This window comes from Vitis riparia, chromosome 17 (genome assembly GCF_004353265.1).
Source record: "Vitis riparia cultivar Riparia Gloire de Montpellier isolate 1030 chromosome 17, EGFV_Vit.rip_1.0, whole genome shotgun sequence".
Classification (NCBI taxonomy): Eukaryota; Viridiplantae; Streptophyta; class Magnoliopsida; order Vitales; family Vitaceae; genus Vitis; species Vitis riparia.
In genome coordinates, this window is record NC_048447.1 from 2,938,227 (window position 1) to 2,952,277 (window position 14,051).

A 14,051-nucleotide genomic window follows, 5' to 3' on the forward strand; every position below is an offset into this window, starting at 1 on the left:
TGGTGTAAGTTGGGAACTAAGTTGTTATTTTCTATTACTTGTCACCCACAAACCGAAGTAGTGAATATGACTTTGTCTACTTTGAGACTATTATAAAAGAGAACATAAAAACTTGGGAAGAGTGTTTACCACACGTTGAGTTTTCTTATAATCGTACTATTCATTATGCCACTAAGTTTTCACCATTTGAAATTAGTTCTGGTTTTAATTCGTTAGCTTCATTGGATTTAACACCATTACCTTTGTTTGAATGTGCTAACTTAGATGGAAAAAAAAAGGTTGAATTTGTTAAGCAGATACATGAGAAAACAAGACTCAACATTTTTGTAAAAAAAATTTGGTGACCCTCTTTCCAAATAACTGGCAACCAGTTTCCTCATGCAGAAAATAAAATAAAGAGTAAAAGCAAGAAATATCATGAAATTGAAAATGAGAAGAAATTAAAATAATGTAACTAAAAATTAAAATTTCAATCACATGCATATTCCATAACACAAAATATCATCTGAAGTAACTTAAAAAAATTAGAACCATTAATCTCAAGCAATTTCCTAAATAAATAAGGGACAATTGTGTTTCCAACCCACTTGGGCTTGATAATTAAGATAAGTCCTCCAACCACCCTGTGGACCCCGCATTTCGATTGCTCGATGCGTTTCCCACTCGATGGCGAGCTCGATTTTTTATTTCGAAAAAAAATTGGTTTTTATTGATTATTTGAAAATGACTTGGAGTCGCCACTTATTTTTGTTTTATTTTTAAAGGGTAAACAAAATAAGAAAGAAAAACCCTAAGTGTGACTCCTTATTTGGGAAAGGTGATCTACGAAAAACCGGATCGGGTTCGGGGGTCAGGTTACTTATCGGGAAGGTACGGTAAAGACCGTAGCACCCCTCTAAGTCCCTAAAGTCGGGTCTCTACTAATAAAATGAAGCAATCATGGCAATTGATGAGGGAATCAATGAATACTCAGAGTGATCATGCACATGTGAGAATCTAAACATGCATACAGAAAATGACCCGAGCGGATGTGGATGCATACCTGGGCAGTGATCCATAAAGCGCTATCAAGAAGTGAGGTTAGTGCACAATTAAGGAATAATTTCGAGCATGTCATAGAGCAGAATAAAATCAATCATGCATGGCAATTAAATCAATCAATCCTCCAATCGATCATAAAATCACGTATGTGGGGCCCCCACCAAAGCCCGATCGATCTTGCATGAATTAATCTCACAAATTCCATTATTCTGAAATTATGAAAATGACATTCACGCTTATATAAAATTAAGAGAAAAAAAAAGATTATTTAAAAACCAAAGCGGAATTAAAAACTGTTCGAGTGAAAACTGGATTTTTGAAATTTATTTGAAAATTGGAGTCTCGAAGATTGTTTGATAATTGGAGTCTCGAAAATTATTTGGAAATTGAAGTTTTGGCAATTGAATTTAGGAATGGGAATTTTGGAAGTTAAATTTTGAAAATTGGAATCCTGAAGAATTATTTAAAGATTGAGTTTAAAAAATAAACGAATAAATAAAATGATAATGATTAAATAAATCGATATGAGAATTAAAAATTTCGGAAATCGGAATTTAAATTTAGAAATCGAGATTTTGAGGAATTGTTTGAAGGTTGAATTTTAAAAATAAACGAATAAATAAATAAATAAAATAATGACGATTAAATAAATTGATGTAAGAATTAAAATTTCGGACATTGGAATTTAATTTAGAAAACGGAATTTTGAGGAATTGTTTGAAGGTTGAATTTTAAAATAAATGAATAAATAAATAAATAAAATAATGACGATTAATAAATTGATGCAAGAATTAAAATTTCGGACATTGGAATTTAATTTAGAAAACTGAATTTTTGAGAGATTATTAAAGGTTGAATTTTAAAAATGAACAAATAAATAAATAAATAAGATAATGACGATTAAATAAATTGATGTAAGAATTAAAATTTCAAAAATTGGAATTTAATTTAGAAAACGGAATTAATGTTTTTAGGAAGATAAGTCATGCAAATTGAAAACAAAAGGACTAACTTGAGGTGGGTATGGCTTTGGAATGGGCATGGGCCAACTTAAGGTGGGTGAACAAATCAATTGAAGTGGGCATGGGCTTGGAATGGGCATGGGCCAACTTAAGGTGGGTGAACAAAACATGAAGTGAGCATGGGCTTGGAATGAGCATGGGCCAACTTAAAATGAGAGAACAAAACAAGGGGCCTTTAGAAATGGGCCTAAGGGGAAGAAGGCCTTCAAAGGACGTCCATGGGCCTTGGGCTAACTTAAGATGGGTGAACTAAACAAGAGGCCTTTCATCAACACATACAAGCTTGGGCTCCAACTCAAGCCCATACATGAGGCCTTTCACCATCAAGTTTGGACTTGGGCTTCATCTCAAGCCCATATCCGTTAGCATGAATCCCATGCACGTGGATGGGTGAATTGGAGGAGCTTTGGGCAGCCATGCATGAGGCAAGATTAGGCTACGGGTTGGTGGAGTGGGTGTATGCATGGAGGTATAAGATATGGGTATGGTTGTAGTGTATAGAGAGATAGGTGGTGATGGGGAAAATGGGTAAATGGGAGATGGTTATGCATGGGGGGGATGATGATAAACATGATTCCATGCATGGTTTCATGCATGTGGATAGGAAGTGGGCATGAAGAACGTGGTGTAGAGAGAGAAAAGGTAGTGAGGGGATTGTGGTGTGGTGTAGAGAGAGAAAAGGTGGTGAGGGGATTGTGGTGTGGTGTAGAGAGAGAAAAGGTGGTGAGGGGATTGTGGTGTGGTGTAGAGAGAGAGAAGGTGGTGAGGAAGAAAATGAGGGAGTTGGGTATTGAAGGTGAGAGATAGACGGGTGAGGAATGGGTGGTGAGTGAAAGTGTCCATGGGGGGTGGCCATGCATGTTGGATAGGGTGTGTGAGCATGGAAGGTTTGCATGGATATGAGGGTTAGGGTATACAAACGTGGAGAGTTTGCATGGGTATGAGGGTGGTGATGTGCATGGGTAAGTATGGAGGTTTGAAAGGATGGGTATGTATTGATGAATGGCAACCATGAGGGGTGGCCATGCATGCATGATTCCCATGCATGTAGGTGGGTGGCTTTGGGATTCCTATGGAGATGAGCATGGCATGGGTATGGTGGGCAGCCGGGTATGAAAATGGATGGTGAGATTAGTTTCTGTAAGTGGGTGTGATGAATGGATGGGGAAGAATAATGGGGAGTGGGCTTAATGGGCTTGGGATTAATGGACTGGGTGGCCGGATTTAGTGAGGGAAATGAGGCAACAGTCTGGGTACAGAGAGGTGATGGTGTGGGGTCTATAAGGGTGGTGGACTTGGGAAGATCTCCACCAGCTAATGCAGCTGGATGGAACTACATGAATGCTGTGTTGGAAAATTACAGCCTAGGAGTGACGTGTCATGGCTATACCAAGAGTAGATGAAGATAACAAAAACAGAGCACAAAAAGTGGATTCAAGCAACGAGCCCATACAAGCCATGCTTCCTATCTTAAACAACAAGCTTAAATGGGGGTGGGAGAAATCAAATGAGTATCATATAAAAGGGTAAAACACGGTTACAAAATATCTCATGAAGGAATCAAAATAGGAGCAAACTAATCTACAGCAAAACCATTAGCAAAATATCAGCATGCTCACTCCCAATCAATAAACATCATCTAAGAATCAGCGGAAACAGAACAGAAAAACACACCGGTAGAAACTAATAGGGAGTCTACGATGAAGGTACCTGAGAATGCTTCCTCCTTCCTCTGTCTCCGTTCTTTTCTTCCAGCCAAAAAGATCCCCCTCACCTCTCTTCAAACTGCAGCCCAAAAGCTCCTCTGGTAGCCTCCTCTCAAAAAAACGAAGACCTCTCCTCACAGCCAAACCAAAAACTCCTCCTCCAAAAGCTCTCTGCCCCCTTCCTCTTCTCGGATTTCTTTTTCTTCCTCCTTTCTCTCTCCTCTCAAGCCATGGATATCTCAAAAGTATCTCTATTTTTTTCTACCCGATCTGCCCCTCTAACCATCTCTGCAGAAAACCACCCCCAAAAGCCCCCACTACTCTGCAGCTGGAAGCAAAAGAAAAGGTGTCCCCCAACGGCCTGCAGTTTTCCCCACATTCCTTGGACAGGTGTCGAATTCTGATGGCTTCAACCAGCTTTCTCCCAACGGCAAAATGCACTACCTGATGGCCAATCTTCAAACTCCACGTTGCTCCTCGAAACCCGGACACCTGGCAAAACAAAAATGAATAAAATGCACCCCAATATGGGGGTCTACACACCCATAATTGATTACAAGGATATGAGATAGAAATTGACAAAAATACCCATTTGACTTATTTTTATTTTTATTCTACCACTCTTTACATGCCGCTACCAACAAATTTTTTCTCATTTAACCATTTTTGGATTTTTCATTGTTTTTTTTAAACTCTTTTATAAATAATTGAAAAATCAACATTATTTTTTATTTTAAATTATAAATAAACAAAAATTATATTAATGATTCAAAAACTATTTTGTAAAATACTTTTAAAAAAAATGTTAATTTAAATAAATAAAAATTATCTTTTACATTTTAGAAGTAAATAATTTAATGATTAAAACACTATTTAAAATAAATATATTCATTATTTTCTTTTCTTTTAAACTAAAAAGTATTTTAAATTTACGTTTTTTTACTAATATAAAATAAAAATTTTTTATTTTTATTTTTATAATCTTCTTCCTTTCTTATTTTATAACTTTTTGAACATGACTTTTAGTAATAAGCTATATGAAATGCTACAAATTTGTTTACTAAGGATTTTTTTTAATGATTTGAATTAATTGAAAATTTATTAAAATAAGGAAAAGAAAAAGAAAGAAAGAGGATGGATGGAGAGCTTTTATTTTAAATACCCAATTAAAATGTTTTTATATGTCCTAATTTTAGAAGGGGATTATATTAATATATAGTAGAGATTGAATTTTTCTTATATCAAAGGGTTAAAAAGTATATTTACTATATAATTGTATTCTAATTGTACAAGGAAAATGTAGTAAGTGTACAAAGGTATATAAGGCGACCATTTGTGAAAGATTACAATCGATTATGAGTCATTCCTTTATTTTTCTTATCACCCACAAATTGTACATATATGTTATGCACTTTATTTAATTATCACATGAAATTTCCAATGCTTTCCCCAATAATGATATTTGGGGAAATTTTTTTACCTTAAGTCATCCATTATTTTCTCAACTAAACCATTGGAAATATGGTTAAACACTCCTACGTTGACACATAACTTAAGAGAGATATGAAATTTGTGCCACTGTCCAAAGGTATTACTCTAACTATACAAGGGAAATGTACTAATTGTACAAGAGTATACAAGGTTACCCTTTGTGAAAGATTTCAATCGATTCTAAACCACTCCTTTATTTTCCTTGTCACCTAAGGATTGTATACCTATGTCATGCACTTTATTTAGCTCTTACATGACAATTCCAATATTTTCCCCTATATTGATATTTGGGGAAAAAAAATTGACCGTAAGTCATCCACCATTTTCTCAACCAAACCATTGAAAATATGATTAATACACTTATATGGACACATAAATTAGGAAGGATATGAAATTTGTGTCACCATACAAGGTTATTACACTAACTGTACAAGGGAAATGTGTCAAGTGTACAAGGCTCCTAATAAGTTTTGTACAATTTTTAAACTTGAGTTTGACATTAAAACAATTATTGATAGTTTATTTAATTTTATTTTTTTAACAAACTATGCCATTAAGACATTCCCTACAAAAATTAACAGATAGGAAATAGAATTAAAATCAATCATGTTTAAATTGTTCATTATAAGTAAACTGAATGAAATATATATTTTTACTATTTTGCATTTATAAACATAATTTCATTGTTATTAATAGAGATTAAAAAAATCACATTTAAATGGAATTAAAAATAATCAAAAATTATTTTTGTAACATTTTTATTTTTTAAATCATTAATTTAAATCATGAAATTAGTTTTAAAATTAAAAATATTTGTTGTAATTATAGTTTTAAAGATTTCATGATTTTTATCTTATTACTTTTAAAAAATTGCTTTAATGAGAAAGTATTTATTTTAATGGTTTTAAATATTTAAATATTTATTAAAAAATATTTAGGATTAGTGTGAGAAGCAATTAAGTAATTTTGGAATGGAGAAATTTTGAATATCTTGAAGAATTTAATTCCACCAATTACCCTATTTACACTTTCAAAATTATTGGAAGGTTAGTAAATTAGTATTAGAAATATTGTCTTCTTGATTAATATATAAACACAATTCTCCCAATAAATAAACCAATAAATAAATATATAAAATATCAATTCATGCAATTAGGAAAAACTAAAATAAAAAATCTCATGTAATTTTCTAAAATTAAATAAATATATAAATCAAACTAACGAATAAAAAATAAAATAAAATCAAGCACATGCAATAAATAAACCAATAAATAAATATATAAAATATCAATTCATGCAATTAGGAAAAACTAAAATAAAAAATCTCATGTAATTTTCTAAAATTAAATAAATAAATGAATCAAACTAACGAATAAAAAATAAAATAAAATCAAGCACATGCAAGCCATATGAGCTATACAAGCCATGCAACCATGCTAGGTGGGCCAAGGTGTGCTCAAGTGGGCTAAGTGTGACTAAATGAGCTATCTTAAAAAGAAAAAGGGAAAATCTTAAATCTAACTTAAGGCTGCCATGGGTCATAATGAGGGGCTAGATAAATCCTTCAACCAAAGTCTATAAGGTGGCTCAAAAAGGTAAGTTGTATAAGTAGCAATGAGTCACTAAGGAACTGATGTGAAGTACTAGAAGAGCACTTAATAAGGCATGTGCTAGGGGACAAAATGGAAGGTTTACAGGATGATTGTTTAAGGCTAAAAATTGATCGATTTAACTTGCACACTTTGTGCTTTGGGCTTGGATAATAAAACCTAATGGTTGTTTAATATAGATTTCTTCATTCAACTCTCTATTAAGGAAAGTTGTCTTAACATCCATTTGGTGTAGCATTAAATCCATATGAGCCACTCTAGCTAGAATGAGGCGAATTGAGACAAATCTAACTATTGGAGAGAAGGTTTCCTCATAGACTATACCCTCTTGTTGGGTATAACCTTTAGCTATTAATCAAACTTTATAATTTTCAATGGATCCATTTGCCTTTCTTTTTATTTTAAGAACCCATTTGTTCCCAATAGTTTTTCAATCTGAAGGCAGATCAACCAAGTCTTAAACTTGATTCTTTCGCATTGACACCTATTCCTCTTCTATTGCTTTTCTCCATTCATCCTTAGTTGGATAAGTAAGTGTTGGGAACCTTGGATTACTCCATTCCCATGCCTTGGATCTCATAAGTTGCATGCATCTATCCTTAGGCATCTCTAAATCTATCACAACAAAATAAAATGACAATAAAAAACATTATTAACTATAGATCTAGAGATATAATACTCATACTTGTGATTTGGATGATCCTAGATCAAAATCCATTCAATGAATTCATACACCTAAGATCTTTCTCTCGAAAACTTGAATCATAATCTTGGAATTCCAAAGTGTGGGCTTTGGAAGGGAGGAAGGTTCTCTCTCTTTGAAGGTGGAAGATAACTTTTACAACAAAAAGTAACAGAAACCTTAACCCCTGAGGGGCATTTATAGGGGTCCATTACTAGGCTTAAATGACTTGAGCCCACCAAGGTTTAGGTCACTTAATCTAGCCCAAAAATGATCTTAATTAATTAATTAACCACGTAGGGCTATCTAATGAATCAATTAACCCAACCTAGAGAACTTGTTCACTATCCTATGTACAACCTTGGGTAATTACCAAAACACTCTTATGCACAAGAGTGAACTAAGAGTCAATCCAACTCTCATAAATCATGCCATCATGGTATATAAACTCAAAGCGAGGACCATTAGGACCCCATAAAAATATTGGCACCCCCATAATCTAATTTTGAACTATTTTTTTGGCATCTTAGAACTAAACAATAGAAGTAATACCAATTTTTCAAAAAATTGATATTTAGGGTTAAAATACTAACCTTTATGTTTAGATGTGCCCATGTTGAAGATGACCTTGAAGTTGTTGGAAGTCTTGTGGATTTTTTGCCTGATGATTCAACCTTGTTCTTGGCACACTTTTGATGAGAGGAAAGAAGGGTGGAGGTTATGACTTTCTCTTTCTCTTTGGATGGTGAAGATAGAAGTGATGGAAACCTTAATCCCTATGGAGTATTTATAGGATTCCTAATTAGACGTAAGTGACTTGAGCCCACATGGGCTTGGGTCACTTAATCTAGCCCAAATTGGGTCCTAATTGATTAATTAACCCAATAAGGCCTACTAATTAATCAATTAACCTAATCTAAAGACCTTGTTCACTTTCCCCTGTGCAACCTTGTGTAATTATCAAAACGCCCTTATGCACAAAAGTGAACCTAGAGCCAATCTAACCCTCATAACCTATGCCAATAAGGTATATGAGCTCAGAGTGGGGACCACTAGTACCCATAGGAGTACTGGCTCCCTCTGAATCAAATTCTAAAATTGATTCAACTTCCCACTACAAAGTATCAATTAAACTCTAACATCCTATGTAAATAACAACGAGACACTATATGCTTGGGTTTATGACCTGCTATCCATTACGTTCAGCCTCTCCATGAATTGATGTCCATAGTCTAACAAGATGAAAGCTATTAACCTTTCAAGAGTACCTCTATTGTCCTTAACTTATAGATCCTCATGTTATGTGTTCAATCGACATATCTTAGCTCTTAAAGGGCTTATGTTAAGTTCCACTTAAGGAACTACCATGATCATAGTTTCCATGAACACACCTCCTTAGGATCACCCAAGGGGACACCCTATCTCAATCCCATGAGATATTTGGTGCTTCTATTGAGAATACCTATTGCTAGCGGCTTCCATCAACAATGACCCAATCTATAGGGAATATATAATCAGGTTACAATCTCACTTGTATGTCAAAGCCATTGGTAACTTTAACACAAGCGCGCTTAATATTATCTCAAGGTTGAAAGACAACATAATGAAGCAACTTGGTGATGTCATGACTACTTGATAGCCTTAAGTTATGACTCATCATAGGTCCTGTCCAATGTGCACCCAAATACACTAGTGCACTCACCATGGGAAACCCATCCCGATAGCTAAGACCAACTATTACTCTAATTAGGAGGTAGTGCACTATAGCCTATAATGGGTTGCCTAAACCCATGGATTGCCTATGAACAAGTCATCTATTTGCAAGAAGCTCGTGACTTGAATCTTTCGTGCAACTCCTAATTCACCTAAGTCATGTACAATGCAAAAGATGTAGGTAAAAATGCTCATAAAGTGTAATGCATGGAATAAGGATAGATAAAAATGAAACTAGAATATCATTAAATAAATAATGAATTCCAAATTTGTTACATCATGTTATGCTTTTAAGGGCTCTATCCTAACAAATTCAACATTTCACTAAAAAGAATCAATTGCACTCTAATATCGTATGTAAATAACAATGAGACAAAACTTGGGTTTGTGACCTACTATCCATTACATTTAGACTCCCTATGAACTAGTGTCCATAATCTAACAAAGTAGTGCTATTGCATATCGAGATTACCTCTCCAATCCTTGAGTTATAGATTTCACTTACTATTTAATCAGTTGAAATATTCTAATTTCAAGGAACATATGTGAAATTCTACTAAAGAAATTATTGTGACCACATATTTCATGATGACATGTCCTTCGGATCACCCAAGGGTTGGATACATTGTCTCAATCCCATGAGATAACATGGTGCCTTTATTAAGAATACTTATTGCCACTAGCCTTTATCAATAATGGCCCAATCCATAGGGATATATGACCACTTTAGGGTCTCACCCATAAGTAAAAGCCCTCTGTTGATTTCAACATAGACTCAATATCCTCTCAAGGTTGAGAGTTTATGCAGTATAGCAGCTTGGTGAATCATGACAATTGATAGTCTTGTGTCATGACCAATTGTAGGTTTTGTCTAGTGTGCATCACATATATTAGTGTACCCACCATGGGAAACCCATCTGGACAGTCAAGATAAGCTTTGGACTTGCATTTTTCATGTGCATCCCCACTCAATGGCGAAATTGTTTTAATAATGTTTTTGATAATGTGTATGTAATAAAAAATGTAATCTTTGGAAAAATTACATACATAGTAATGGTCCCTAAGAATAATTTCAAGTAATTCTTTATATTCTTATAAGTGATTTTAAAAATTTTATCAAATGCCAAATTTTTATTATTATATACAAAAAAATAGAAAACAATTTCAAACATTAGAAAACACTTCTAATCTTCCTAAAATTACTTTCAAATAAGCTTAAGATTGATATGTAGTTAAAATGATTCTCTAGATTTTTATAAGTGATTTCTAAAATTTTATCAAATGTCTAATTTATATAAGGAAAAATACCTTCAAACATGAAAAAGAAAAAAAAAACATTCTAAGCTTCTCAAAGACTCCCCTAATTAAATAAGCTTAACATTGATAGTTAGTAGATGACCAAAATAGAGGAAATAGTTTGATTCTTTATTAGATCATAAAACCCACTTAAATTTTAAGAGAAAATGGATTTTTTTCAAACTTTGTCATGAGATGTTTTCCATTGTTTTTTTATAGGGTATTTTGAGTGACAATTGAAAAGACATAAAATATTTTAAAAAAAAAATTATGTTATTTATAAGTACACAGTACTTTCATGGAAAATAAGTTAAAAAAAAAATTGGTGTTAATATATATTAAAGTTTTCAAACGAATTTTTTTTTGAGAAATTTTTTTGAAAATATTATCAGATAAACACTTAGTTAGTTGAGATGTCTAGTAACTAGGTTGGCATGTTTAATATCATGATATATATATTTTCTCTTAAAGGAAAAGATAGTATAGATATATATGGTATATAGGGAAGTATAAAACTTACATAATATACCCACCATGTTTCCTCTTAATGGAAAAAATAGTATAAAGATCTATGGTATAACAGTGAAAATGAATCTCACTTATGGATAACACCGGGGGAGGGGGTGTTGGAGAATATGTGTTTTTTTAAAACAATTAGAGATGATATCTCACAAATGCTCACAATTCCCCTATTTGTCCTTTATGAATTGATTTTCTTTTTCAACCCAACAAACAAACACACAAATCACAAGCAACAATGGATGTATCAACGCTCTCCCAAACAAATTATTCAATGCAAGTCACATGCAAATGGGACAACACTCCCAAAACATGATATACAAGACATTGCATCAACATAAAAACTCTTTTTCACACGGCCCTTGTCATCAATCAACAAAAACTAAAATATATCATGTTCTTTCAAAGATTCAATAGCCAAAATTCAATTCATGCTCCAATTAATTCAATCAAGATAACACAATGAAAAACACCATAAGCCTATGAAATCTAATCAAAAGATTAAATAGAAAGGAGAGACAATGACACCAATTTTTTAACATGGAAAACCTCCAAAGAGATAAAAAAAAACCTTGGGCCTCAAGCAATTAAATAATCCACTATGAAGAAAAATTAGCGGAGTAAAAGGTTTTATTTAGCCCAAGTCTTTCATCCTCTCTTGGACCCCTTGCTTAGAACCTTTAAGATTTAGCTACCACCTTTCTTCTTTGGTAAAACACTTGGAATCCACTCCAAGCTTTGATCTCAACCTCTTCTTGAGTCCACACAAGAAGAATCCTGGGTTTGACCCTAATAGGTTGAATATGAGAGCAATATGAGAGTTAGGATGAAGAACATAGTGAATCAACCCATTTGGAATAAAGATTTTTCACTTAAAAACTGATTTTCAATTCAAACCCAAAGATTTTCTCACAAGGCAAACACTCCTTAATATGGCAAAAGACACTTGAAGCTCAAAAGTCTAGGGTTTTCATTCTCATTGCTACCCTCACCACATCTCAAAAGAGGTCTTAAGTATTAGGATTTTGAAACCCATCCAACAGTTGAGATTTGTTTGGAAAATCATGAAAATTTGCAGGTGTGATCGTAGTTTGACCGATCAAACAAGACTAAAAAAATCTGGGTTCAACACAAACTGTTACCCTTTAGTTTGATCGATCATAAATCAATCCAAATGTTTTAAACACAATATTTTACACTCTTAAGCTTCAATTTCATTTTTCATAAAATGATAAAAATTTTAAAATACAATTGATCAATGTTTGCCATCATCCATCACCTCAAATGCACTTACCAACTCCTTTAGCCATCTTCAAACACAAATAATTTGGAAAAGGCAAGTGTCCAAGGGAAGATTTGAAGAGTATGAGCTAAGAGACACAATGAGAATTTTGACTTGGAATTGTCAATACACAAAAATGCTTACAAACGGGAATTAAAAAACTTAAATAATTACGTCAAAACCCAACAGGTTTCCTCTTAAACGAAAAAATGGTAAAAAGATAAATAGTACAATAAGACGTATAAAACTCACATATATATAATTTCATGCATTCATAGTACGTAAATATCCTTAAAAGTCTTAAGACCCTAAGAAATTATCAACCTTAAGATTTGTTGCCCTAGACAGGAACCTCATATAGATGGGTTATTTACTCCTACTAAATCAAGAATTGAACTAGGAAAAATCCATATTCCATCTCCACAAATCAAACCAGAAGCAACTGCAGGTCCAAAAGCATCTGCCTTAGCTTTGTTAGTAAAGCAACCAATCACATAGATGGCAAACTCCACCATGGGCACCCCCAGCCCATGCCCCAATGGTAAAGATGGCAAACTTCCCATAGGTGGATGCAAGGGACCAATCAGTGAGCCCACGCCCATATGCATTGCAAAATGCCATGACAGGGGCAACAATGTACATGCTAGCTATTTAGTACCATTTGAGTTAGGGGAATATGTGAGGAAGGGTGGCTGTGGAGATAGCAGCTATTACAATATACCCTCTAACAGCAAATGGTGTTGGAATTTGATCTTTGAGAAAGAGTTGGGTTCGGTGCTTGTCATTGTAAGAAAGAGATGAGTTGGTAGGAGAGGAACGACGGTCCTCAACAGGGAGGAAAATGCTAGTGTCCTTGTACCGGAGATAGTAAAACAAGCCTAGGAGAGTTTGGCTTATTACCTTGAAGAAGTTATATAGGCCGTCACCTAGGATCATGGCAATGGCAATGAATATCTGCATTTAGGGCAGGAAGCAGTGTGAGTGAAGAGGAAATGTTGGTACAATGGCCATATTTTGCTAGAAATTAATTACCTTGTAACCTTGCAGACCTTTAATGCTTTTTGGTGGAAGGTCAGCAGGGTACCAATCACCCTTTCTAGTTTTTATGAGAGGTAAGATAATGCCTCAGGAAAGAATGCCTCGTAGCAGCGAGGATACGCTTATAATTTACGGACAAATTATCCCTACTCCAACATATGTTGCCAAGAAATCAAAGAAAAACCTGTAATTTTCATAATGAGCAAAATTCAGAAAATATTTCTGAATGAAATGCAGATTGCCATGAGTATCTGTACAAGTTATTCAGAAGCTAATTTACAAGAAACTTATATGGCAGTTGAGCTTGGAAAACCAGTTCATTATTCTACTGATTATTGTTAATGTAGTTGCTTCCTTAGAATAGGGAGAGCGAGAGAAAGCTAAGGGCTGTATCGGAGTGATTATTGTAAGAACACTTTTAGCCTATATTGTTGGAAAGTGTCTCCAGTTACTCTATGGATTTTCTTTTTCTTTTTCTTTTTGTAAAAAATATTGTATATAATATTTATTGAGTTATATATATTATAATATTAAATTTTCTTATACAATAAAGAAAGTTATTAGGAATATCTTTATAAATTAATACTTTAGTCATATGGGAAAAATGTCATGAGATGGAGATGTACTTGTAAAGACTATACAAGATGGATA

General features: G+C 33.7%; 1 pseudogene; it reads right to left on the reverse strand.

The window, feature by feature from the left end:
- Positions 1 to 4,030: 4,030 nt before the first annotated feature.
- Positions 4,031 to 13,721, reverse strand: LOC117904004 (annotated as a pseudogene).
- Between the last annotated feature and the right edge of the window lie 330 nt (positions 13,722 to 14,051).